This window comes from Dendrobates tinctorius, unplaced genomic scaffold, assembly GCF_039654945.1.
Source record: "Dendrobates tinctorius isolate UK_male_01 unplaced genomic scaffold, ASM3965494v1 ptg000388l, whole genome shotgun sequence".
Taxonomy (NCBI): Eukaryota; Metazoa; Chordata; class Amphibia; order Anura; family Dendrobatidae; genus Dendrobates; species Dendrobates tinctorius.
The window spans coordinates 7,984,537-8,009,227 of NW_027362054.1; the positions used below are offsets into that span (position 1 = coordinate 7,984,537).

Here is a 24,691-nt window from a genome sequence, read left to right on the forward strand (position 1 = left end):
GGAGATCCTTCTCCTCACGGGACCTTCCAAACTGGACCAATCAGGTCCCAGCATTCAACTACATGTGACCTACCCTAGCCACATTATATGGTCTATAGCCATGCCCACCGGGTCACGTGACTATGACCTCATCACAGGTCCTTCACACACTCACATAGCCTTTTAATACAGGCATTTTCAGACACACCCCTGGGTGGGTTTGTAGGTAACCAGAACCCGCCCATCTCTCTAGTTACCTGAAGACTTCTCCCTTATACTTAGAACCAACACCTCAGCAATGATATTGCTGATCACACATACACAAGTCTCCATCTCAAAGGCACCCACTTTGAGATACATAACTATCCTTCAGGATTCTGCCACTCATCCGTTCTCTTGGGACATCCACAGAGTGCCCCCTTGTAGACACAGTGGTCATTACACCCCATAACCCGCCCCTCTGTTCAAACTTGTGGGGTTGAACACACAATCTTACACCAGGATCTCGAGACCGGGCACTCATTACACCTTGCCCCATAGGTCGAGAGAACCGTCTCCCTCTGTCATCCGGCCTCATTTCTACGTTAGGCCTCCTCCGCCCCCAGCGGTCAAAATATCGGTCATTGTCTTTGACCCTCCAGTTGCAGTCTGTCTGCGTCATCAGACACTGTTTAGTCACCACCCTCCTAGAGTGCGCTTCGTCGCCTGACCGTTCTCCCACTGACCGGCTCTCCCGGTTGGTACGGTCATCAGTCTTAATCGGTCCTACTGTCTGGCCTGCGTCTGACCCTTTCAGCGTCTCACAGGAACTGCGGTCTCTCAGCCTCGCACGGCCCATCGAACTGCCACTTGCTGACATTCTTCGGCCACCTGCCATGTCACTACTTGGGGGAACCCTTCGAGTCCTTACATCTTGGGTTGGAGGCGGCCGCCACCTGGTATTCCGTACTTCTTTATTAATTCGCTGACGGTCCAGCCTCAACTGCTGAATTTCTTGCAGGTACCCCACTCGATACTCCACGAGCATCCGAAAATCTCTCAGGCTCTCCATGGAGCCAACCATGATGATGGGAATTCTACCCACTTCCCTGGATACCGAGTCTTTATTATCAGGAGGGATCCTCACCCTCACCACACCGGAGATATTCACAAGGTCTTGCATCACCTTCCCGGATCTTCCAATGATTCTCCTAACCAGAGCTTTGGGTACCGGAACCACATCTTTCCGCAAACCCAACCGATCCATAGCCTCTCTTGCTATCTCTAGGCGTCGAGCAGCCTTCACATTACTCTGCCTAACCAATTGTTTGACACGTAGACACTGCAAATGCATCTCTTTCAGGACAGCTACTCGGTTTGATGTATCTTCTCTGGCTGATACTATCACCAACTGCTGAGTCTCAGGTGCCCAGTGCACCTCATACACCTTGACCGCCTCCTTGAAAGCCTCATGTACACCTTCCTCCGCACAGGCATCTTGCATGTCTTCTGGAACTTCAATCACAGTCTTGAAGGACGTGGTCTTGCTCTCATCCAGGCCAGGAGGCTCTGGCCTTACCACGGACACTTCCCTCACTACAGTTGACTCGACTGGGTGACTGTCTTCTTCAGTTCTTAACTCATCAACTTCACATAGTTGGATCACTTCATGACCCTTGGCCACTATGGCTACTGGCAGTTCTGTCTTATTATCACTCACGCTCACCGGCGGTAAGTCTTCGTCCAACTTCTCTCACAGGCGACTTTTTACTACTCCTTTGAGTTCCTCCATCTCTTCCTTGAGGTTCTTGTTCACACTTTGCCAGGTGGACAGGTGTCCTCTGAGCTCCAAGATCTCTTTCTTGAGCTCCTCGACCCTGTGCTCAGCCGTTTGTCTCAGGGCTCTTTCTCGTTTGACACACTCATCCACCTCCTCTCTGAGGGCCTTATTCAGTCCTTGCCACGTTACCATGTGGCCTTTGAGCTCAGAGACTTCTTTCTCTAGCCCTGCTATTCTGTGCTCCATTTCTTTCTCAGAGCCACAGTCACCCCCAGAGATTAAGTCATCCCTCCAGTTACTCACTAACCGTGTGACTACTTCCGCTGTCTTATCCACCAGGTCAGCGTCAGTTTTGTCACGAGTTTCAGTAGGCACAGCACTAGAATCTGTCCTAGTGGTGGCTACTGGCAACAACACGTCACAGTCACACTACATCGTACGGTGAACCCCCAAGACACTCTCAATCCGTGTGTCATCTCCGCTCTTTTTGTTTACCACACCTGTTATGAATGAGTCACCGTAGGAGGCAAAAACAGAAATACTAGCTAAGTCCAGAAAACCAGAGAAGTTGGCAGCTATCGGATTGCAGACCCCTGAACCTATCAACAACTAGCAGTAGCCGTGGGGGGTTTCTACGGTGCCCTAGACCCCTCGATCACAGCCGGAGAACTAAATAGCCTAAAGACAGAAAGGGAAATCTAAACTGCCCCAGAGCAGACCCCAAAGCAATAGGCAGCCCCCAACATATAATGACGGTGAAGCAAGATGAAAAAACACTCACACAGATAGAAAGATAGGCTGAGCAAATGATGGGGCCCAAGATAACTAAATAGGACAGGATAGAAAAGCTGCTGTCTGTAATCCGCCAAAAACCCTATCAAAACAAGAGCCAACAGACTGATAGGGAAAAAAGCCCTGAAGACGCTAGGCTTCAAAAAGACTATATCAGTACTCAGGTATTTTCTGAAGACAGAGCAAAAAGGAATTCAGCTCACCCCAGCAGGGAATGGCAGAAATCCAGAAAAACAAGGCAAAACAAAACCAAAACACAAATGCAAAAAGCAGAGCAGAAAACTTAGCTTTTGAGGAGCAGGAATCAGACTGGTCTCCTAGAATCCCTCAGAGAAATCACCCGCAAGGCAGAAGGGCATCAGCTGCCTTATATCCAGTCAGCAATTCCAGTCACCCAGTCATCCTCATTCTGCTCAGGTGCTTGGTAATCAGCCTCACTACCTTCCTTCACCAGAAGAGGTAGTTCATCAGACCTCAATGGTGAAGGGGAAAATGAACTCACGACAGTACCTCCCCCTTGAGGAGGGGTCACCGAACCCTCATCCACACCACCAGGGTGATCAGGGTGAGCCCGATGAAAGGCACGCACCAATCTTTTGGCATGAATATCAGAGGCAGAGACCCAGGAATTATCCTCCTGACCATAACCCTTCCACTTAACCAAATACTGGAGTCTCCGTATAGCCAGACGGGAATCCAGTATCTTCTCTACCTCATATTCCAGGTTACCTTCAACCAATACAGGGTCCAGAGGTGCCACCCCAGGAACAACTGGTTCAACAAACCTCTTCAACAAGGACTTATGAAACACATTATGGATTTTAAATCTGACAGGAAGAGCTAAACGAAGAGACCGGATTAATAATCTCCAAAATCTTGTAAGGTCCAATAACTCTAGGCTTAAACTTAGGAGATGCCACCTTCATAGCGATATTTTTTGATGATAACCAAACCATATCACCAACCTTAAACTGGGGACCAATGGTCCTATGTTGGTTGGAAAACCGCTGGGCCTTTTCCTGGGAGAGAGATAACTTATCCACCACTTGGTCCCAGATCTGGTGCATTCTCTCCACTACAGTGTCAACACCTGGGCAGGCAGAAGGCTCCACCTGCCCTGAAGAAAATCGAGGATGAAACCCAAAGTTACAAAAAAAAGGTGACATCAAAGTGGCAGAACTAGCTCAATTATTTAAAGCAAATTCGGCCAAGGGCAACAATGAAACCCAATCATACTGATCAGCAGAAATAAAACATCTCAAATACGACTTCTAGGTCTGGTTTGTTCTCTCCGTCTGCCCATTGGTCTGAGGGTGAAAAGCAGAGGAGAAAGACAACTGAATTCCCAGCTTGGAACAGAAAGTCCTCCAAAATCTAGACACAAACTGAACTCCTCTGTCAGATACAATGTTCTCAGGAATCCCGTGCAAGTGAACCAACTGTTGCAAAAACAGGGGCACCAACTCAGAGGAAGATGGCAACTTAGGGAGTGGTACAAGATGAACCATCTTAGAGAACCTATCACAAATCACCCAAATAACAGTCATTCTCAGAGAGACAGGCATATCAGAGATGAAATCCATTGAAATATGGGTCCATGGCCTACTGGGGACCGGCAAAGGCATCAACAACCCACTAGAGCGAGAACAAGGTTTAGACCGGGAGCAAGTCCCACAGGACTGCACAAAATTCCTGACATCACGAGACAAGGCGGGCCACCAAAAAGACCGACTCACCAGATCTCTAGTACCAAAAATACCTGGATGACCAGCCAATGCAGAGCAATGAACTTCAGACATCACTCTCTTCTTCCACTGGTCAGGAACATACAACTTTCCACTGGGACAACGCTCAGGTTTGTCCTCCTGGAACTCTTCCAGAGCACGTCTCAAATCGGGCAAGATGGCAGAAAGAACTACCCCTTCGCCTAAGATGGTAGCAGGCTTGGTCACCACAGGAGAATCAGCAAAGAAGCTCCTAGAGAGGGCGTCTGCCTTGACATTCTTAGTGCCAGGAAGAAAAGAGACCACAAAATCAAAACGTGTAAAAAACAAGGCCCACCTAGCCTGTCTAGGGTTCAAGTGTTTGGCCGACTCCAGGTAAATCGAATTCTTGTGGTCAGAGAGGACCACGACTTGATGTTTAGCTCCCTCCAACCAATGTCTCCACTCCTCAAATGCCCATTTCATGGCTAACAGTTCCCGATTCCCCACATCATAGTTATGTTCAGATGGAGAGAACTTTCGGGAAAAGAAAGCACAGGGATTCATTTTAGATGTTACAGGATCCTTTTGGAACAAAACAGCTCCTGCACCAATCTCAGAAGCGTCCACCTCTACTTGGAACAGGAGTGAGACATCAGGTTGCCGCAAAACCGGGCCAGAAGTGAATCTTCGCTTCAGCTCCAGAAAGGAAGAAACAGCCTCCGGAGACCAATTAAACACATCAGCACCATTCATAGTCAGATCAGTCAATGGCTTGGCAATACTAGAAAATTTTGCTATAAATTTCCGATAAAAATTAGCAAAACCCAAAAACTTCTGGAGGGCCTTCAAAGAAGTGGGCTGAACCCAATCATAAATGGCCTGTACCTTGGCTGGGTCCATTTCAATAGTTGACGGTGACAAAATAAATCCCAAAAATGAAATCCTCTGTACCCCAAAAAGGCATTTCGATCCTTTGACATACAGGGAATTCTCCCTCAAGATCCGGAACACAGTCCGAACATGTTCCACATGAGAATCCCAATCCTTGGAGAAGATCAAAATATTATCCAGATAGATAATCAATAGATCCGAAATCAGGGGTAATGGATACTGATATTTAATAGTAATTTTGTTGAGGGCACGATAATCAATACAAGGCCTTAATGAACCATCCTTTTTGGCCACGAAAAAAAAAACGGCACCGAAGGGTGAAGAGGATGGTCTAATATGACCCTTCTCCAACGCCTCCTTAATATAGGATTGCATAGCCTCGTGCTCGGGTATAGATAAATTGAAGAGCCGACCCTTGGGAAATTTACACCCCGGGCTCAGTTCAATTGCACTGTCATAACTCCTATGAGGAGGCAAAGACGCAGACTCATTCTCACTAAATACATCATAAAAGTCCGCCAAATAGTCAGGAACATCATGCGACTGAGGAGAGGTGGAAAAAAACGGAGCCTCACTAAGGGCACACCGACAACCCCAACACACCTCAGACACAGATTTCCAATCCAAAACTGGATTATGAATTTGCAACCAGGGAAACCCCAGAACAATGGTATCATGTAAATTATGCAACACCAAAAATCTGCAATTTTCTTGATGGTCTGGGGCGACCCGCATTACCACCTGGGTCCAAAACTGAGGTTTATTTTTCGCCAAAGGAGTAGCATCAATCCCCCTCAAAGGGATAGGTGTCCGCAGAGGTGTCATCGGAAATCCACAGCGTTTAGCAAAATCCAAGCCCATTAGGTTCAGGGCTGCTCCCGAATCCACAAAAGCCTTGGCGGAAAATGTGGACAGGGAGCAGATCAGAGTAATTGCCAGAAGAAACTTAGGTTGAACACCACCCACAGAAAACGTGTGTGCAAAACGTTTCTCTCGTTTAGGACAGACAGAAAAAACATGCGAGGCATCTCCACAAAAAAAACACAGCTTATTACGCCTTCTGAACTCCTGACGTTGCTCCCTGGACAAAACTCTATCACATTGCATAGGTTCAGACACTTGTTCAACAGGTGGCAACACCTCTCGTGCAGTCCTGCGTTCACGTAAACGCAGATCAACCTGAATGGCTAATGACATAGAATCGTCAAGACCAGAGGGAACAGGAAATCCCACCATAGTATCTTTTACGGCTTCTGACAAACCCTTCCGAAAGAGAGCTGCCAAGGCATTATCATTCCGGGTAGTTAGGACCGCCCACTTTCGGAATTTTTGACAGTACAATTCTGCAGAATCTCGACCCTGGCTCAATGCCAACAGGGTCTTTTCAGCCTCATCAATACCATTAGGTTCATCATACAACAACCCCAAGGCTTGAAAAAATGCGTTCACATTAGTCAGAATAGGATCATCTGGTTTCAAAGAAAACGCCCAATCCTGGGGATCGCCACGCAGCAAAGAGATGACAATTTTAACCTGCTGCGCGGAGCTCCCTGACGAATTAAGCTTCAAGGTGAAAAATAATTTACAATTATTTTTGAAATTCAAAAATTTAGACCGATCCCCAAAAAACACATCAGGAGTATGGATCATTGGTTCAGCAGCATGTGAATGAGCAAGGTAGGCGGAAATTCCCCGCACTTCCGCAGCGAGCTGCTCCACACGATCAGACAATTGCTTTATCTCAATTGAGAGAAAAAAAAATTCCCCCTACGGCCTCAAAGATATAGAGGAAAAAATATACACACTTTTTTTTTTTTTTACAATTCTTTTCTGCTATTGAGTACCCTAGGATCTGCGGTATGGCAGGTGATTCTGTTATGAATGAGTCACCGAAGGAGGCAAAAACAGAAATACTAGCTAATTCCAGAAAACCAGAGAAGTTGGCAGCTATCGGGTTGCAGACCCCTGAACCTATCAACAACAACTAGCAGTAGCCGTGGGGGGCTCCTACGGTGCCCTAGACCCCTCGATCACAGCCGGAGAACTAAATAGCCTAAAGACAGAAAGGGAAATCTAAACTGCCCCAGAGCAGACCCCAAAGCAATAGGCAGCCCCCAACATATAATGACGGTGAAGCAAGATGAAAAAACACTCACACAGATAGAAAGATAGGCTGAGCAAATGATGGGGCCCAAGATAACTAAATAGGACAGGATAGAAAAGCTGCTGTCTGCAATCCGCCAAAAACCCTATCAAAACAGGGGCCAACAGACTGATAGGGAAAAAAGCCCTGAAGACGCTAGGCTTCAATAAGACTATATCAGTACTCAGGTATTTTCTGAAGACAGAGCAAAAAGGAATTCAGCTCACCCCAGCAGGGAATGGCAGAAATCCAGAAAAACAAGGCAAAACAAAACCAAAACACAAATGCAAAAAGCAGAGCAGAAAACTTAGCTTTTGAGGAGCAGGAATCAGACTGGTCTCCTAGAATCCCTCAGAGAAATCACCCGCAAGGCAGAAGGGCGTCGGCTGCCTTATATCCAGTCAGCAATTCCAGTCACCCAGTCATCATCATTCTGCTCAGGTGCTTGGTAATCAGCCTCACTACCTTCCTTCACCAGAAGAGGGAGTTCATCAGACCTCAATGGTGAAGGGGAAAATGAACTCACAACACACACCATTCTTATTCACACTGTGGTACCCTTCAGGTGACATCAGGTCAGTGAATTCATCTAACGCAATTCTTTCTTTCGTCGCCCCTACGTCTGGCCTGTCCACGTTAGGAGGCGTCAGCATCTTCGTATTGGCTAGTCCAACAGTAGGAACGGCTCCACCCTCGTGGCACATACCCACTGAGACATCCATTACAGTAAATGGCTGCCCACTCTCCCCAGTCCCACAAGCTCGCTGCCTCGGGGTAATCCTTGACGCTGATCTCTCCTTCAAACCACATATCCAAGCCCTTTCCACTTCCTGCTGACTTCAACTCAAAAATATTTCACAAATCCGTTCATTCCTCAACCAAAAATCTGCAAAACCCTACTCCATGCCCTCATCATCTCTCGCCTTGACTACTGCAACCTCCTGCTCAGTGGCACCCCTCCAATCTATTCTAAACTCTGCTGCCCGACTAATCCACCTGTCCCCCTGCTATTCCCCAGCTTCTCCGCTCTGTCAATCCCTTCACTGGCTCCCCATTGCCCAGAGACTCCAGTACAAAACCCTAACCATGACATACAAAGCCATCCACAACCTGTCTCCTCCATACATCTGTGACCTCGTCTCCCAGTACTTTCCTGCATGCAACCTCCGATCCTCACAAGATCTCCTTCTCTACTCCCCTCTTATCTCCTCTTCCCACAATCGCATACAAGATTTCTCTTGCGCATCACCCCTACTCTGGAACTCTCTACCACAACATATCAGGCTCTCACCTACCATCGAAACCTTCAAAAAGAGCCTGAAGACCCACCTCTTCCGACAAGCCTATAACCTGCAGTAACCACCGATCAACCAAACCGCTGCATGACCAGCTCTACCCTCGCCTACTGTATTCTCACCCATCCCTTGTAGATTGTGAGCCTTCGCGGGCAGGGTCCTCTCTCCTCCTGTACCAGTTATGACTTGTATTGTTTAACATTATTGTACTTGTTTTTATTATGTATACCCCTCCTTACATGTAAAGCGCCATGGAATAAATGGCGCTATAACAATAAATAATAATAATAAATAATAATAATATATCATCAAACCTGACAAAGTCCTGACCCCACTCCAAGGCATACACTAAGTCTGATGGTATACTGCCCCCTTGGCACTCACTGCCTTCGAGCGCCTCAAACATTATTCTGTCTACCGCATAGTTCACTGTGACCCCATGTGCACAGCGAACCTGGACCATTTTCTCGGTCAGACAGAAAGTGAGAGGAGCTCCTACCAGAGTCACCTGACTCTTTGAGTCCAACAGTCCTGATATCCCTTCCCAGGGTAGCATCATGGAATACACTTGCGGACAGTCATCACTCGGAAAGAATATCCCACATTCTGGAAATAACATACATGAACACTGCAGTTTCCCAGACATACCCACTGAGCCAACCAGTGCTGCCATTTCTTCAAACTCGGCCCCTTTCTGGACCACCACCCCAATTTGGGTTACCTCCTCCTTCTTTTCAAATAATTTTATTGGTTTTCAGCCATTAAACAGGGTAAGGGAAGGAAGGTAGGAAGGGAGGAAAGGGAATGGGAAGTAAAGAACCTTGTACAGGTACGGAAAAAAATTAAAACTAGAGAACCCACAAATAGGCATTAAATAGCATATAGCAAATAACAACAAAAAAGGAAAAGAAAATCGACAATCCTTATTATGGGGTAACATTCTTGGAAGGAGATACGACATCCCGGTACTACCTCCTCCTTCTGAGACACCACCCCTTTTTGGGTTACCACCCCAATTTGGGACTCCACCCCCTTTTGGGACTCCACATCTTTTTTGGTTACCACCCCAATTTGGGACTCCACCCCTTTTTGGGCTACCACCCCGATTTGGGTCACCGCCCCCTTTTGGGACTCCACCCCCTTTCGGGATCTCCCCATGGCGGTTATACCGGTCTTCTCAGACCACAGTTCACACCACACAGTTTATGTCTCTTATGATACCAGACAAGTCCTTGCTGGCACCACCACAGCTCCTGCTGTCACCGATCACCGGCACCACCAGCTGCTGTTCATACACACAGCAGCTGGAGTCACTGCAGCTCCTGCTGCGCCGTCTTCGTGGACCCGCCGATCCACTGGAAGCCGCTTGTCACCTTCGTGACCCCACTGAGCCACATCAAGCCACTTGTCACCTTCTTGACTCCCACTGAGCCACCGCAGGCTGAGTCGAGAAAAAAGAAGAAAAAACACACCACAAAAAACTCAAAAACTCCCGTGTCTTGACTGTGTGCTATTCAGGATGCTCTTGTCTCCACCTGAGACCGTCCAACACACAGGGCACACTGGGTGCGATTCAGGGAGCGACCCTCTTCCCAGGGTCTCCCCACACACCGGCCTCACCAGATCCAGGGCTCGGCGGGTGCTCTTCAGGACATCTGTCTCTGCCTGAGACTGCCCAACACTCGCACCTCACCAGGTCCAAGGTCACACCACATGCTCCTGGGATCCGACTCTTGTCCCATGGCTGACCCTCCAGGACCTTTCCTCACTGAACCCTCCAGGTACACTGTCTTCCTCACTGACCCAGGTCAGTACCACACGAACACCTGTCCGATACCTGTGTCGGCCACACGGGTCACCATTTTACTCATTGACCCAGGTCAGTACCACACGAACACCAGTCCGTTTCTCCTGTGTTGCCCACACAGGTCCTTGGGTACCTCTTCTCTGCAGAGGCACACTAGTAATTACCAGTCTCTTTCACCTGGGGAAGCAGCCGCACTGGGCTCACCGATCCGGACAGTGCCTTACTCACTAGGCCGCCCCACGGTTTCCAGAACCACAGCCGGACAGTGGCTTCCCCACTTGCAGGCCATTCACAGGCTCTGCTCACACACGTGGCCGGTCAGCAGCACATCACACGGCTTCCACAACCGTCAGCCCTCCTGGCTCAGCATTGCTCTTTGCCACCGAATTTTGCAGTCCTTATCCGTTGCTCCCAGCAACAAGGCTACACCACTGCCCGCATTCTCCACCAATTGTGAGGTAGCGCTGTCATTCAAGGTTGGGGGACACTCGCTTGGCAGCCACAAAATCAGATCCAGCTTGGGTTTTCATAAGCCATAACAGTCCATGAGGTTTATTTGTCATAATAAATCACAGCAATATAAACATCATTACAGGATAGCGTCCATTATACAGGCTATTCAGCCTCATCCTTATCTCACCCACGTCATGGTTCCCACATGACTGTTTCTCCAGGCTGCAGAAATCCACTCACTCCTCAGGGACTCTCAGACACTGGCTGCCATTACACACACAGCCGCTCCACAGGCTGTTAGTGAGATCGTTCTCCTCACGGGACCTTCCAAACTGGACCAATCAGGTCCCAGCATTCAACTACATGTGACCTACCCTAGCCACATTATATGGTCTATAGCCATGCCCACCAGGTCACGTGACTATGACCTCATCACAGGTCCTTCACACACTCACATAGCCTTTTCATACAGGCATTTTAAGACACACCCCTGGGTGGGTTTGTAGGTAACCAGAACCCGCCCATCTCTCTAGTTACCTGAAGACTTCTCCCTTATACTTAGAACTAATACCTCAGCAATGATATTGCTGATCACACATACACAAGTCTCCATCTCAAAGCCACCCACTTTGAGATACATAACTATCCTTCAGGATTCTGCCACTCATCCGTTCTCTTGGGACATCCACACAGCGCCCCCTTGTGGACACAGTGGTCATTACACCACACCATCCACTCCAGAATCCAGTACAAACTTATTACCCTCACTCACAAAGCACTCGACAGCTCATCACCAGCCTATATCTCCTCCCTCATCTCAGTCTACCACCCTACCCATGCCCTCCATTCTGCTGATGACCTGAGGTTAGCATCCTCAATAATCAGAACTTCCCACCCCCGTCACCAAGACTTTACACATGCTGCCCCAATTTTTGGAATGCACTACCCAGGTCAATACGATTAGTCCCCAATCCCTACAATGTTAAAGGGAATCTATCACCCTTTTTTTTGCCGGCATTGACATCAGGGGCTTATCTACAACATTTTGTAATGCTGTAGATAAGCCCCCGATGTAACCTGAAAGATATGAAAAACACGTTAGATTATACTCACACGGGTGAGCGGTCCGGTCCGATGGGTGTCACGGTCCAGTCCGGCTCCTCCCATCTTCATACGATGACGTCCTCTTCTTCCCTTCCTGTAGTGTCTCCAGCGCAGGCACACTGCTCAGCCCAGTTTAGGGCAGAGCAGAATACTGCAGTGCGCAGGCGCCAGACCTCTCCCAGCGCCTGCGCACTGCAGGACTCTGCTCTACCCTCAACAAGGCAGAGCAGTGCACCTGCACCGGAGCCACTACAGGAAGGGAAGAAGAGGATGGCATCGTATGAAGATGGGAGGCGCCGGACCAAACCGCGACACCCATCGGACCGCGACCACCCCCTCCGGTGAGTATAATCTAATATGTTTTTCTTATCTTTCAGGTCACATTGGGGGCTTATCTACAGCATTACAGAATGCTGTAGATAAGCCCCTGATGTCAATCCCGGCAGCTGATAGGGCAAAAAAAAAGGGTGACAGATTCCCTTTAAGCATTCCCATTTATTCAGACTGGCTTACCACCTCAACACATTAACCTAACTATCCCTAGGTGGCCCAGTCAAAAGTTTTACCATAACCAGGTTCCCCGCATCATGTTCCCACATGCTTTATGCATTTATTATCCCTCTGTATCCGTACTGTTACATACTCAACGCTATGGCTGGTCTGAACAATGAAGGCAGCTGTTACCACTCACCTTTCGTGTCTCCCTTTTTTTTCCCTCATAGATTGTAAGCTTGTGAGCAGGGCCCTCATTTCTCTTGGTATCTGTTATGACCTATGTGATTACTGTTATGCTGTTATGTCTATCTTCTGTGCAAGTCCCATCTAAAATGTAAAGTGCTGCGAAATTGTCATGATCCATGCTGGATCATGACAGATAAAAGCACATGTAACCTTTTTTTTTTCCTTAAGCTGTGTGCTTAAGTTTTGTTTTTGCCCCCCGGTGGCCATTAGGATTATTACACAGTGATGTCTTTTGTTCTAGTTTGCCCCGGTTGTGGTGAGCGTCATTGCACTCTGGTTTCTTTAGTTAGTGCATGTGATATAAAGCAGGTGTGATTGCTGGCTCTTACCTATAAAAGAGATTCAGGTGTTGCAATTACTGTTGGTGATAGTGTTTATTTCAACCATCCTTGGTGGAGGAAGGATCTAGAGAGAGTTCCTGGCAGCTCAGTAAGAGCCCTGTTGTGGAAGGAGTCAGAGGGGATTTCCTTGCAGCTCTGACAGAACTTGGTGTCAGCTATTCAGGAGGAAAGCTGCATTCTGGTGGTGGACTCTGTTGCTGGGAGCAAGAGCAACAGAGCAAAGCTAAGTGGTGTTTCCCTGTCTGTATTTTTCCTGGTGTGTATTAGTACAGCGGTGGGGCCAGTGCCTGCATCACCCAGCTCCCTAGCAAGGGATAGGTGTAGGGTGTGCTAGGGTGACAGGTATCCTGATCGGCGCCCGGTGCGGAACCGGCCTAGGGAACGTTAGGAGTGTGAGGGACACTGACTCACGGGAGTGCAGGAGGTCTCCACGTCCCCGCTCCCTATCGCAGGGCCCACCGTTGCAACTGTTTCCCCTTTCCCCGTGTCTTGTTGTTTTAGTTACCAGCCTGCGGGCCATGTCACACAGGACAGTTTCATGTGCCGTGTCTTGTTGTTTAAGTTACAGGCCTGCTGGTCGCGTCACACAGGATGGGTCCACGTGACAGGAATATGTCGGCGCTATATAAATAAAATTATTATTATCAGAGTCAGGTATCAGACTCCGGTGTAAGACAGAGTATTTTTGATGTTTTACTTTGATATATGATCATGTCCTAAAATGGACACTGTACTGGTAAAAGGTCCTTCAGTTTTTCCTGTTATGCTGCATTAAGAAGCTGATGCATGTACTTCTTGTTCTGTGAAGATAAAAGTTGAATTACCCCATATAATCTACTCTCACAAGTTTCTTCTGTGACCAATTTATGCAACACATTCAGTGTGTGGGAGCTGTGGGGGCCATCGTGCAGTGTGTGGGGAACTGTGGGGACCATCATGCAGTGTAGGGGGAGCTATGGGGACCATCCTGCAGTGTGGAGGGAGCTATTATAGGGACCATCATGCAGTGTGTAGGGATCTGTAGAGACCATCATGCAGTGTGTAGGGAGCTGTGGGGCTATCATACAGTATATAGGGGGCCTGTGGGAGCACTCAGGGTATTATTTCTTTTAAATGGGTGCATTATTAGTTTTGATTATGGATTTCAGAGGGCATTATTACTGTTGGGGAGGGGCATTATTACTTAAGGGTATTTGTTGCTTGGAGGGGACACTTCGGGTATTATAAGAAGAGCATATCTAATTTTATTACTTGCTAGGTAGCAAATTGGGGGCTTTACTACTTTGTATGGGACGCTATTATTTTATAGGCCCCCTCTATCTGGCAAGTTGTGTTTGTAGCATTAATTTATGGAGGGGTAATCATAGATATTACATAATGTTTTAAGTATTGGGGTCACTGCTCCACACTGGAAGATCAGGAAGGATGGGGAGGTTGTGCAGGTTGAGAATAGATGGGGACGGTGCTGGAAATTTGAGAAGTCAAAAGTGTTTTTGCTGTAATCTGTGCAGCCAAGTCCTGGCTGGAAGAAGTTGTCATGTCTGTCTGGGTCAAATGAAAAAGTCGAGAAAAGAAAATGACTCCACCAGAAAGAACGTCATCTGTAAGTCCCTATTGTGAGGCAGTGACCGGTATCACATGTTGGGGTCGCTGTGTGTTCCCCCAGGATGTGCATGGAGGCGTATTGAGGCCATGAGAGTTCCTTGCAGTCACAGGCATAGCTGTGATTCCAGTACAAAATAAAAGTAAGTATAGGACTTAAACATGCTAGTTGTCCAAGGCAAATTTAGGCTGTGTGCACACGCTGCGGATTCTGCTGCGGATTCGCAGCAGATTTGGCCCTGCGGATCCGCAGCAGTTTCTGCTGCGGTGTACAGTACCATTATTCCCTATGGGAATTGAAAACCGCTGTGCAGACGCTGCAGAATTTTCCGCACTGATTTTGGTGCGGTTTCAAATCCGCAGAAAGAATTGCATGTCAATTCTTTCTGCAGATTCCGCAGCGGTTTACCATCTCCTCCATTGTGGAGATGATAAACCGCAGGGCAAAACCACAAGCTAATCCGCAGATTTACCTGCAGATTTTGCAAAATCCACGCGGATCAATCCGCAGCAGATTCCGCAGCATGTGCACACAGCCTAAGGGAAAACCTGCTCTGGGCTTTTGTGTTTTGAAACAGACTACAGATGGTAGTGGTGCAGTCCGTTTCATTCCCAGCCCGGGTTTTCCATGTGAATCATAGAATCGTAGAGTTGGAAGGGACCTCCTGGGCCATCTGGTCCAACCCCCTGCTCAAAGCAGGATTCGCTAAATCATCCCAGTCAGATGTCTGTCCAGCCTCTGTTTGAAGACTTCCATTGAAGGAGAACTCACCACTTCTCGTGGCAGCCTGTTCCACTCATTGATCACTCTAACTGTCAAAAAGTTTTTTCTAATATCTAATCTGTGTCTCTTCCCATTCAGTTTCATCCCATTGCTTCTAGTCTTTCCTTGTGCAAATGAGAATAAAGTTGATCCTTCTACAATGTGACAGCCCTTTAGATATTTGTAGACAGCTATTAAGTCTCCTCTCAGTCTTCTCTTTTGCAAACTAAACATTCCCAAATCCTGCAACCTTTCCTCATAAGACAGGGTTTGCAGACCGGTCACCATTCTGGTCGCTCTTTTCTGAACTTGCTCCAGTTTGTTGATGTCTTTTTTAAAATGTGGTGCCCAAAACTGGACACAATATTCCATCCATGGCCACAGATTCTAGTTAAAAGCCCTGCAGTAAAGGGTTTTGATGTGTCAGGGTCAGTTTCAGTGTTAGTTTGGTCTGGCAAGCATGCAGAGCAGAAAGCTCTGCAGAGCTCCACCTGTGTGACACAACACATGCAAGCGGAGCTGAAAGGCCTGGCACCCACAGCATACACAGCGGTGTGGTGCAGTCATCCAAGGCAACCAGTCTCGGAGGTACACTGTCCTGTGCCCGGCTGGAATCCAAAGGTGGACAGTCTTGTGCCCGGCGGTAAACCGGAGGAGGACTGACGTGTTTGTTGACAGCAATCCAGAGGATATGGTTCCTGGCTGTGATCTGGAGGATATAGCGTGCCGTGTTTTCTTGTGAGTAGAACATTAAAGAGACTTTTGTTTTGAATTCTGCTGGGTCACTGCCTCATCACTGCTCAGGCATGTTGCTCAGGTTCGGGTGCGACATGGTATGGATGTATGCCCGAAGTTGCCAGGGTGGACCTCGGCGTTTCAGCAGGACATAGTCACCGAGGCACAGGTAAGGGTACGGAGGAAATGGTACCAATGACCCGAACACAGGTACTTAGGTGACCGGATGAGCTGCAAGGTTAGGAAACCCCAAATAAACAAGGTCAAGAACACCCAAAACTGGCCAAAATCTACCGTTAGTCAGGAAAGTGGGCGTGTCTACTGCAATGGAGAACGGGGATGTGGGTGGTCACGTAACGAAGTATGGAGGAGAAATGTGAAGGGGAGGGATGCTTGCTTCAACCAATGGTTCAGGTCCCTACTTTGGTTTCTCAGTATAGTGTCGGGCAGGGGTGTCATAGGGTCATGCAGGTGCCCTTTCACGCGCCCCTGTTGGGTGACAAGTGTTCAACCCCACAGGTTTGAACAGAAGGAGGGGGTATGTGCGTAGCTGTGATTGCAATGCAAATTAAAAGTAAGTATAGGTCTTGGACATGCTAGTGGTCCAAGGCAGATTTAGGGAAAACCTGCTCTGAGCTTTTGTGTTTTGAAGCAGACTACAGATGGTAGTGGTGCAGTCCGTTTCATTACCTTGCCCAGGTTTTCAATGTGGCTCTAAATCGCAGATTCTAGTTAAAAGCCCTGTAGTAAGGGGTTAGGGTGTGCCAGAGTCAGTGTCAGGGTTAGTTTGATATTGCAAGCGTCCACTAGTGGTAGGCAACATAGGCAAGAGGAGCTGAAAGGCCAGGGCACCCACAGTGTACACAGCGGTGCAGTCACCCACGGTAACCGGTCTCGGAGGTAGACTGTCCTGTGCCCAGCTGAGATCCGGAAGTGGACTGTCTTGTCCCTAGCGGTAATCTGGAGGAGGACTGGCGTGTTTATTGACTGCAATCCAGAGGATATGGTTCCCGGCTGCGATCCGGAGGATAACGCATCGTGTGCTGCGTTTTGTTATGAGTTGAACATTAAAGAGACTTTTGCTTTGAATTCTGCTGGGTCACTGCCTCATCACTGCTCAGTGTGGATACCGCTGCACTACACTTTAGTGTATATACAGTATCTGTACAGTAATCTCCATAGTATTGTTGGCACGACTTGTATCAACCCCTACATGACATGGTCACCATATGGCGATATCATTTTTTTCAATAGTGTGTTTTTCTTTTTTTTTTTTATTTAGTAACAGATTAATACATTTCAGACATGCAGTGGTAGGTGTATGGCAATATTACTGGTCTTTGTACAGTATATGTTATGTAGTGGCAATGGTCATATTATATGGTTATATGTGTAGTGGTGAAGGTAGTGGACATTATGTAGCAGTATTATATTGGCCTTGTATAATAGTAATTTTGGTAATATTGCTCTTTGTATTGTGTATTTTAGATTAGCAACAGTGGTATACTGTAATTTTATATGTATAGATCCTCTTTTAAGTGGCAGAGAGGTTATATAGGGAAACACATACTTTGGGGCTTGGGCCCCTGATCTTTTAGAACCCTTGCAATTTCCTTGCTCTGCATATTAAATGTATAAAGTGAAATAAATAATGATTTGTGCTTTGGTTCTTGGTAATAATGTTATCTTTTGATTACGATGTACAATACAAAATAATATTGTGGTACCGTGTTAGCCAGAAAAATCGATGTAAATACTTAGATCCCCAAAAAATGAGAAAGGTATTCAAAAAGTGAAAATGTAATGTAATGTAGCCTGATGAAGGGGCCTTCTGAGGCCTGAAAGCTTGCAAATATAGTTTCTCTGGTTAGCTAATAAAGGTGTCACTCTTTGAATACTTTTCTCATTTTTTGGGGACCTAAGTATTTACATCTTTTGACTACCAAATACATATACAGCTGGGGCCAAAAGTATTGACACCCCTGCAATTCTGTCAGATAATACTCAGTTTCTTCCTGAAAATGATTGCAAACACAAATTCTTTGGTATTATTATCTTCATTTAATTTGTCTTAAATGAAAAAACACAAAAATAATTGTCCTAAAGCCAAATTGGATATAATTCCACACCAAACATAAAAAAGAGGGTGGACAAAAGTATTGGCACTGTTTGAAAAATCATGTGATGCTTCTCTAATTTGTGTAATTAACAGCACCTGTAACTTACCTGTGGCACCTAACAGGTGTTGGCAATAACTAAATCACACTTGCAGCCAGTTGACATGGATTAAAGTTGACTCAACCTCTGTCCTGTGTCCTTGTGTGTACCACATTGAGCATGGAGAAAAGAAAGAAGACCAAAGAACTGTCTGAGGACTTGAGAAACCAAATTGTGAGGAAGCATGAGCAATCTCAAGGCTACAAGTCCATCTCCAAAGACCTGAATGTTCCTGTGTCTACCGTGCTCGGTGTCATCAAGAAGTTTAAAGCCCATGGCACTGTGGCTAACCTCCCTAGATGTGGACGGAAAATAAAAATTTACAAGAGATTTCAACGCAAGATTGTGCGGATGTTGGATAAAGAACCTCGACTAACATCCAAACAAGTTCAAGCTGCCCTGCAGTCCGAGGGTACAACAGTGTCAACCCGTACTATCCGTCGGCGTCTGAATGAAAAGGGACTGTATGGTAGGAGACCCAGGAAGACCCCACTTCTTACCCCGAGACATTAAAAAAGCCAGGCTGGGGTTTGCCACAACTTACCTGAAAAAGCCTAAAATGTTTTGGAAGAATGTTCTCTGGTCAGATGAGGCAAAAGTAGAGCTTTTTGGGCAAAGGCAACAACATAGAGTTTACAGGAGAAAAAAAGAGGCATTCAAAGAAAAGAACACGGTCCCTACAGTCAAACATGGAGGAGGTTCCCTGATGTTTTGGGGTTGCTTTGCTGCCTCTGGCACTGGACTGCTTGACCGTGTGCATGGCATTATGAAGTCAGAAGACTACCAAAAATTTTGCAGCATAATATAGGGCCCAGTGTGAGAAAGCTGGGTCTCCCTCAGAGGCCATGGGTCTTCCAGCAGGACAATGACCCAAAACACACTTCAAAAAGTACTAGAAAATGGTTTGAGAGAAAGCACTGGAGACTTCTAAGGTGGCCAGCAATGAGTCCAGACCTAAATCCCATAGAACACCTGTGGAGAGATCTAAAAATGGCAGTTTGGAGAAGACACCCTTCAAATATCAGGGACCTGAAGCAGTTTGCCAAAGAAGAATGGTCTAAAATTCCAACAGAGCATTGTGAGAAACTCATTGATGGTTACCGGAAGCTGTTGGTCGCAGTAATTTTGGCTAAAGGTTGTGCAACCAAGTATTAGGCTGAGGGTGCCAATACTTTTGTCTGGCCCATTTTTGGAGTTTTGTGTGAAATGATCAATGTTTTGCTTTTTGCTTCATTCGCTTTTGTGTTTTTTCATTTAAGACAAATTAAATGAAGATAATAATACCAAAGAATTTGTGATTGCAATCATTTTCAGGAAGAAACTGAGTATTATCTGACAGAATTGCAGGGGTGTCAATACTTTTGGCCACACCTGTATATTTATATTTATATATGCATTATGCACATTTCAGCAGATATGAATCAGATAAATGGGAAAAATATATATTTATATCTGCATCTGTCTTATGCATTTTGTTTTTACAATTTTCCCTGGAAGGGAACATTAGCAAGAAGAATGTTGGAAGTTGGTAGTCTAACATGTAGCCAGAAATAAATAAGAAAATATAGTGTAACTGCTTTCTTTACCACACATGTATTGTATAGAGAACTGAAGGTTTCATAATTATCACACATGGGGATGCTGTAAAAGCAGTGAGACCAGCTGCATCATGTTATAATGGTTAATTTATTAATAAGTTCAAGAAGGGCCTGAATGTCTTTCTTGAAGAAAATAATATTACAAAATATGGGTTCTAGCAGCGTAGCTACTGGAGGAAGCAGAGGTGGGGGCCGATCTAGGGTGACCACTCATAACTGTATCGGTGTGTAAAACACATCGATACAGCTACTGTTAACTCTATGGTAAAAAAGGGAGACTCTCACATCCTGTCTGTGCCCCGGGGCAACTTCACTACCTTGATCTTCTCACGCCTTGTCACTGTCTACGGCAGACTTGCCAGAATACGAGGTTAGGTGAGTATATGATGTTTGTTTTTTATTTTAGCAGTACTAGCAGGGTGAGTTTGGGGGCATGCAGAGTGGGAATTACTGTCAAGGGGGGCATCATTCAGTATGGTGACTACTGTTTGGGCCACCATACAGTGTGGGGGCATTATACTGTGTAGAGGGTGGCCTTGGGGGCATTATATTGTGTGAGAACTACTGTGTGGGCCACCTTACTATGTATAGGGGACATTATACTCTGTATAGGTTGCTATGAGGTATCATATTGTTAATAGGGGACTTTGGGTCATTATACTGTGTATAGGGAGCTGTTTAGGCATTATACTGTGTGAGGAATAATGTGGGGGACATTATACCATTTGAAGGAAGTTGTGGGAGCATCATGAAGTAGCGAGGTGCTCTGGGGTGCATTTTATTGTGTGGGAACTACTGAGCGGCCATCATATTGTGTATAGGGTACTTTTGGGTATTATACTCTGTATAGGGGTTTCGAGGAAATTATACTGCGTAATTACTATTGTTGGGGCCATCAAACGAGCGGCGGACGTTATCCTATTTATAGGGGCGTCTTTGATGACTATTATACTGTATATAGGGTCCCGTGGAGTTCATCATACTGTGTATAGGGACCTGTGAGGACTAGTGATGAGCGAGTATATTTGTTGCTCGGGCTTGCCAGAGCATGCTCAGGTGATCTCCAAGTATTTGGATGTGCTCGAAGATTTAGTTTGTGTTGACGTAGCTGCATGATTTACGGCTGCTAGACAGCCTGAATACATGTGGGGATTCCCTAACAAAGAGGCATTCCTCACATGTATTCAGCCTGTCCAGCAGTCATAAATCATGCAGCTGCGTTGACACAAACTAAATCTCTGAGTACATCCAAATACTCGGAGATCACCCGAGCATGCTCTTGAAAACCCGAGCAACAAGTATACTCGCTCATCACTAGTGAGGAACTTATACTGTGTATATGATAACTGTGGGCACAACATATTGTGTATAGGGGATCTGTGGACCAATCATACTGTAAAAAGGGGAGCTATTGGGACAACAAACTATGCAAAAAGGAGTTGTGGAAGACATCACACTATGTATATGAGAGCTGTGGGGGCATCATACTGTGTATACTGGAGATGTACATAAGGGGACTTAGGGAACATTACTACTGCACTTGTGGGTGCTCAGAGGACAATATTATTGTACATGGTGAGGACTTGGGACATTATTACTATACAGAGGGGATTAAGGGTGCATTATTAAATATTAAGTTGAATTTAAAAAGCATTAATATTATAACGGCACTCAGTGAATTGTGATCATCAAAGGGGCACACAGGGGGCGTTATTAATTTCTAGGTGGCAAAATGTTTTCAAGGGTTCTTCCATTGGCATTAATATTTTCTAGGGCTCAATTTCACTATCAGGAGGGCACCAAAGACCCATTTTACTTTGTAAGCGGCTCAGTGGTATGTATTATTATGTGAGTCACTAAGAGCTTTTGTGTTACATAGCAAGTCCAGTAACAGTCTTTGTTGTAAATTCTGCAGACAAGATATTCTGCCACATATATACAGTACGTAGGTAAGAAGTTTTTGAAGAATGTGACCACTGATTTCTGTACAAGCCATGGTAGATGGGTTACTCACTATCCTCGCCTCTCTCTTGCCTGACAAGCGGCATATGGATGATCCTGGATTGACGATGCAGTGGGCGAACTTTTAGGTAGTTGTGGTAAGGGCCCGGACTGGGGGGTGGTTCACTGCTTACCGCGACCAGACGACAGAGACACCAGACGGAGGCAGGTTGTGGTTGCAACAGGTCCGAGTTTATTGGCCGTCCTCCTGATGACTGTAGCCATACACTGCAGAACCTTTACAGCTCTCCGTATCCAGGCCCGGGTACCTTCACCTTCCTTCAGTCGTAGTGACGTTCCTCGCGGATCTTTCGCTGGGGCTGCCCTAGGCCTATCTACCACCAGCGCTTCACCAGTCCGAGGTCGTCGTCCAATTGGTACCCCCGAGGCCTCATCTGTCCTGTGGTTCTTTGTGTCAGGGCCACCCCCCCTGACTGTCTCTTCCTATCAGTCCCCTGGTCGAGCTCTCCACCGTTGTCAGTTTTCTGTACTGATTCTTCTCCTCCTGAGCTCCTCCCGGGACTGGAACCCTCTCCTGTCCTATTTATCTCGCTCCTCGGGAAATCCCCTCCTGGGTTCCTGTCTCCCCGCCCCCCATGACTAAGCGTTTTCGTAGCCCTAAGCTGCTGTAAAGTCCTGTTCTCACACTCCCCCCTGCCATCTTGTGGTCAAACTAAGGTACTGCACTCCTTTTCTATATTCCCCAGCTGTTTCCCTTCTGTCATTACAAACATCCGTCTGCAGAGCACAAACCGTCCCTTCTCCCTTCAGTCAAGTCCGTCAAGTCACCTTCCCCACATAGTTTATTCACAGCACCTCGACAAATGATGAGGTTGAGATGTCAGAGAAGATAAAGGGATGAGGATGATTTAGAAGATGGAGGTTGGAGGATAGAAGACATGGGTAACAGGAGAATCCTCTCTCCAGCTCTGATGCACGCTTCTGCCATGATGGCACTGACCAGAGAGAAAGGAGTGAGGAAAGAAGATAGGAGGAGCTAGAGAGAGAGAGGCATGATGGGAGGTAAAGGTATAATACAAGAGTACATATTATTGCAATGGCCATTAGATAGCAGCAAAGGACAACAAACACCACGCAACCATCATAATAATGGAATGAAAATATTAGGCATAAGTCCCTGTATTAGTTGTAAACTCAGAAGAAGATAGCTGGACAGCACACAAGTCGAGGCTGGAAGTTTTCATGTAGGTCTGGGTCAATAGGAAAGACAGGAAAAGTAAATTACTCCATTAGTTAGAACATCATATGAAAGCCACTATAACTGTACTGTAATATCGTATATAATCTGCAGGATTGGTATCTACGACATATGTCGCCATAATATCTGCAAGATTGGTATCTACCACTATATGTCGCCATAATATAATCTGCAAGATTGGTATCTACCACTATATATCACCATATGGTGGTAATATCGGTGTTGGTCTTTGTATAGAGATTTATTTTCAATCATCTGCTGGGGTTCCCTATACCCATGATTAGAGAAAGCCATCATAGTTATAAGCATAGCTACCTGCTTAGGGGCCCACTCAGCTGTGTATCACCCCTCCTCTGTGCTGAAGCCTCTTGGTACTAGGTCTCTGAAGATGGGACATCGATCAACAAATTATGATTGCCATATTTAGAGTTGAGAAGGAATTTTGTTAAAATGAGATACATCGCATCCACTGCATTATTTTCCTTTCTTCAGTCTACACTGTAGAAATAAAGGAAGTTGGACTTGATGCATCTGTGCATTATTTTCACCACATGAACTATATAGCCATTAAACTTCAATAAATATTCACATTGATAATTAATTAGCAATGTCTCCAGATTTTCAGGTCCGTTTATGCAGCATTATTTTAACATTATGTTAACTAGTATTACACATCATTGGCTGTGGTGAGGTACATGTTACTCACCAGGATTGCAGGTGACAAGTGAAAGTATAGCATCATCTGTGTCTAAAATCCAATATACTGTATAGTGGAAATTACAGTTCTGCTGATATCAGCTTTTTTCACGCTTATCTACTGTCAGTGACATCTTTGATGTATGACTATTCACAGCCCAGTCGAGTAACCTATTCCCCCACACAGAATGACTAAAGACTTACTTTCTGCTCAGCTTTTAGTCTCTTTAATGCTAGTAGCTTAAAGTGAACCTGTCATCAGGATTTTGCTAAGTAAACTACAAGCTGTGAGAATTTTGGAGGAACTCCTGTGATGGACCCGCTGGACCGTGGCACCGAACCTTCCTCGGGCGAGCTGACCTGGTGAATCACCCCCTATACAGGGAGCGTTAGGGGCAGGCCCAGGAGAGACTATCACCACGGCAGCTGGTACCCAGGGACGGACTCAGGAGTCACAGCAGGAGACCAGAGAGGCTGGCGGGAGGACCAACAGGACAGGAACACGGAAGTTGGGCAGGACTGGGATGCAGGCAAGCACGCCAGCTACACAAGAAAAACAGCAAGGTAGAGACATGGGCTGGAAGACACGGCAGAGGCACCGGAACAGGACGAGTCGGGACCACGGGCAGGCAGGCACTAGGAGAGAGGAAAAATGGAGAGGGAAGGTGAGACTCAGGAACAGGCAACAGGAGCTAGAGGCAGGGAAGAGCGCAGAGAGACGTGGGGCCAGGATCACTTGTGAGGCACAAATGACAGACAGGCACCACCAGGAGGAAGAGGCGGCCTGATAAGAAGAGTGCGCAGGGAACTTCCGGGTCAGGGTCCTCCAGGGGCAAAGAGCAGAGTGGC

At 46.5% G+C, this 24,691-nt stretch overlaps 1 protein-coding gene across 2 annotated transcripts in view; it reads left to right on the forward strand.

The window, feature by feature from the left end:
• Positions 1-24,691, forward strand: part of LOC141076136 (inactive dipeptidyl peptidase 10-like) — a 491,503-nt gene that overhangs the window by 189,979 nt on the left and 276,833 nt on the right. The window lies entirely within an intron of this gene.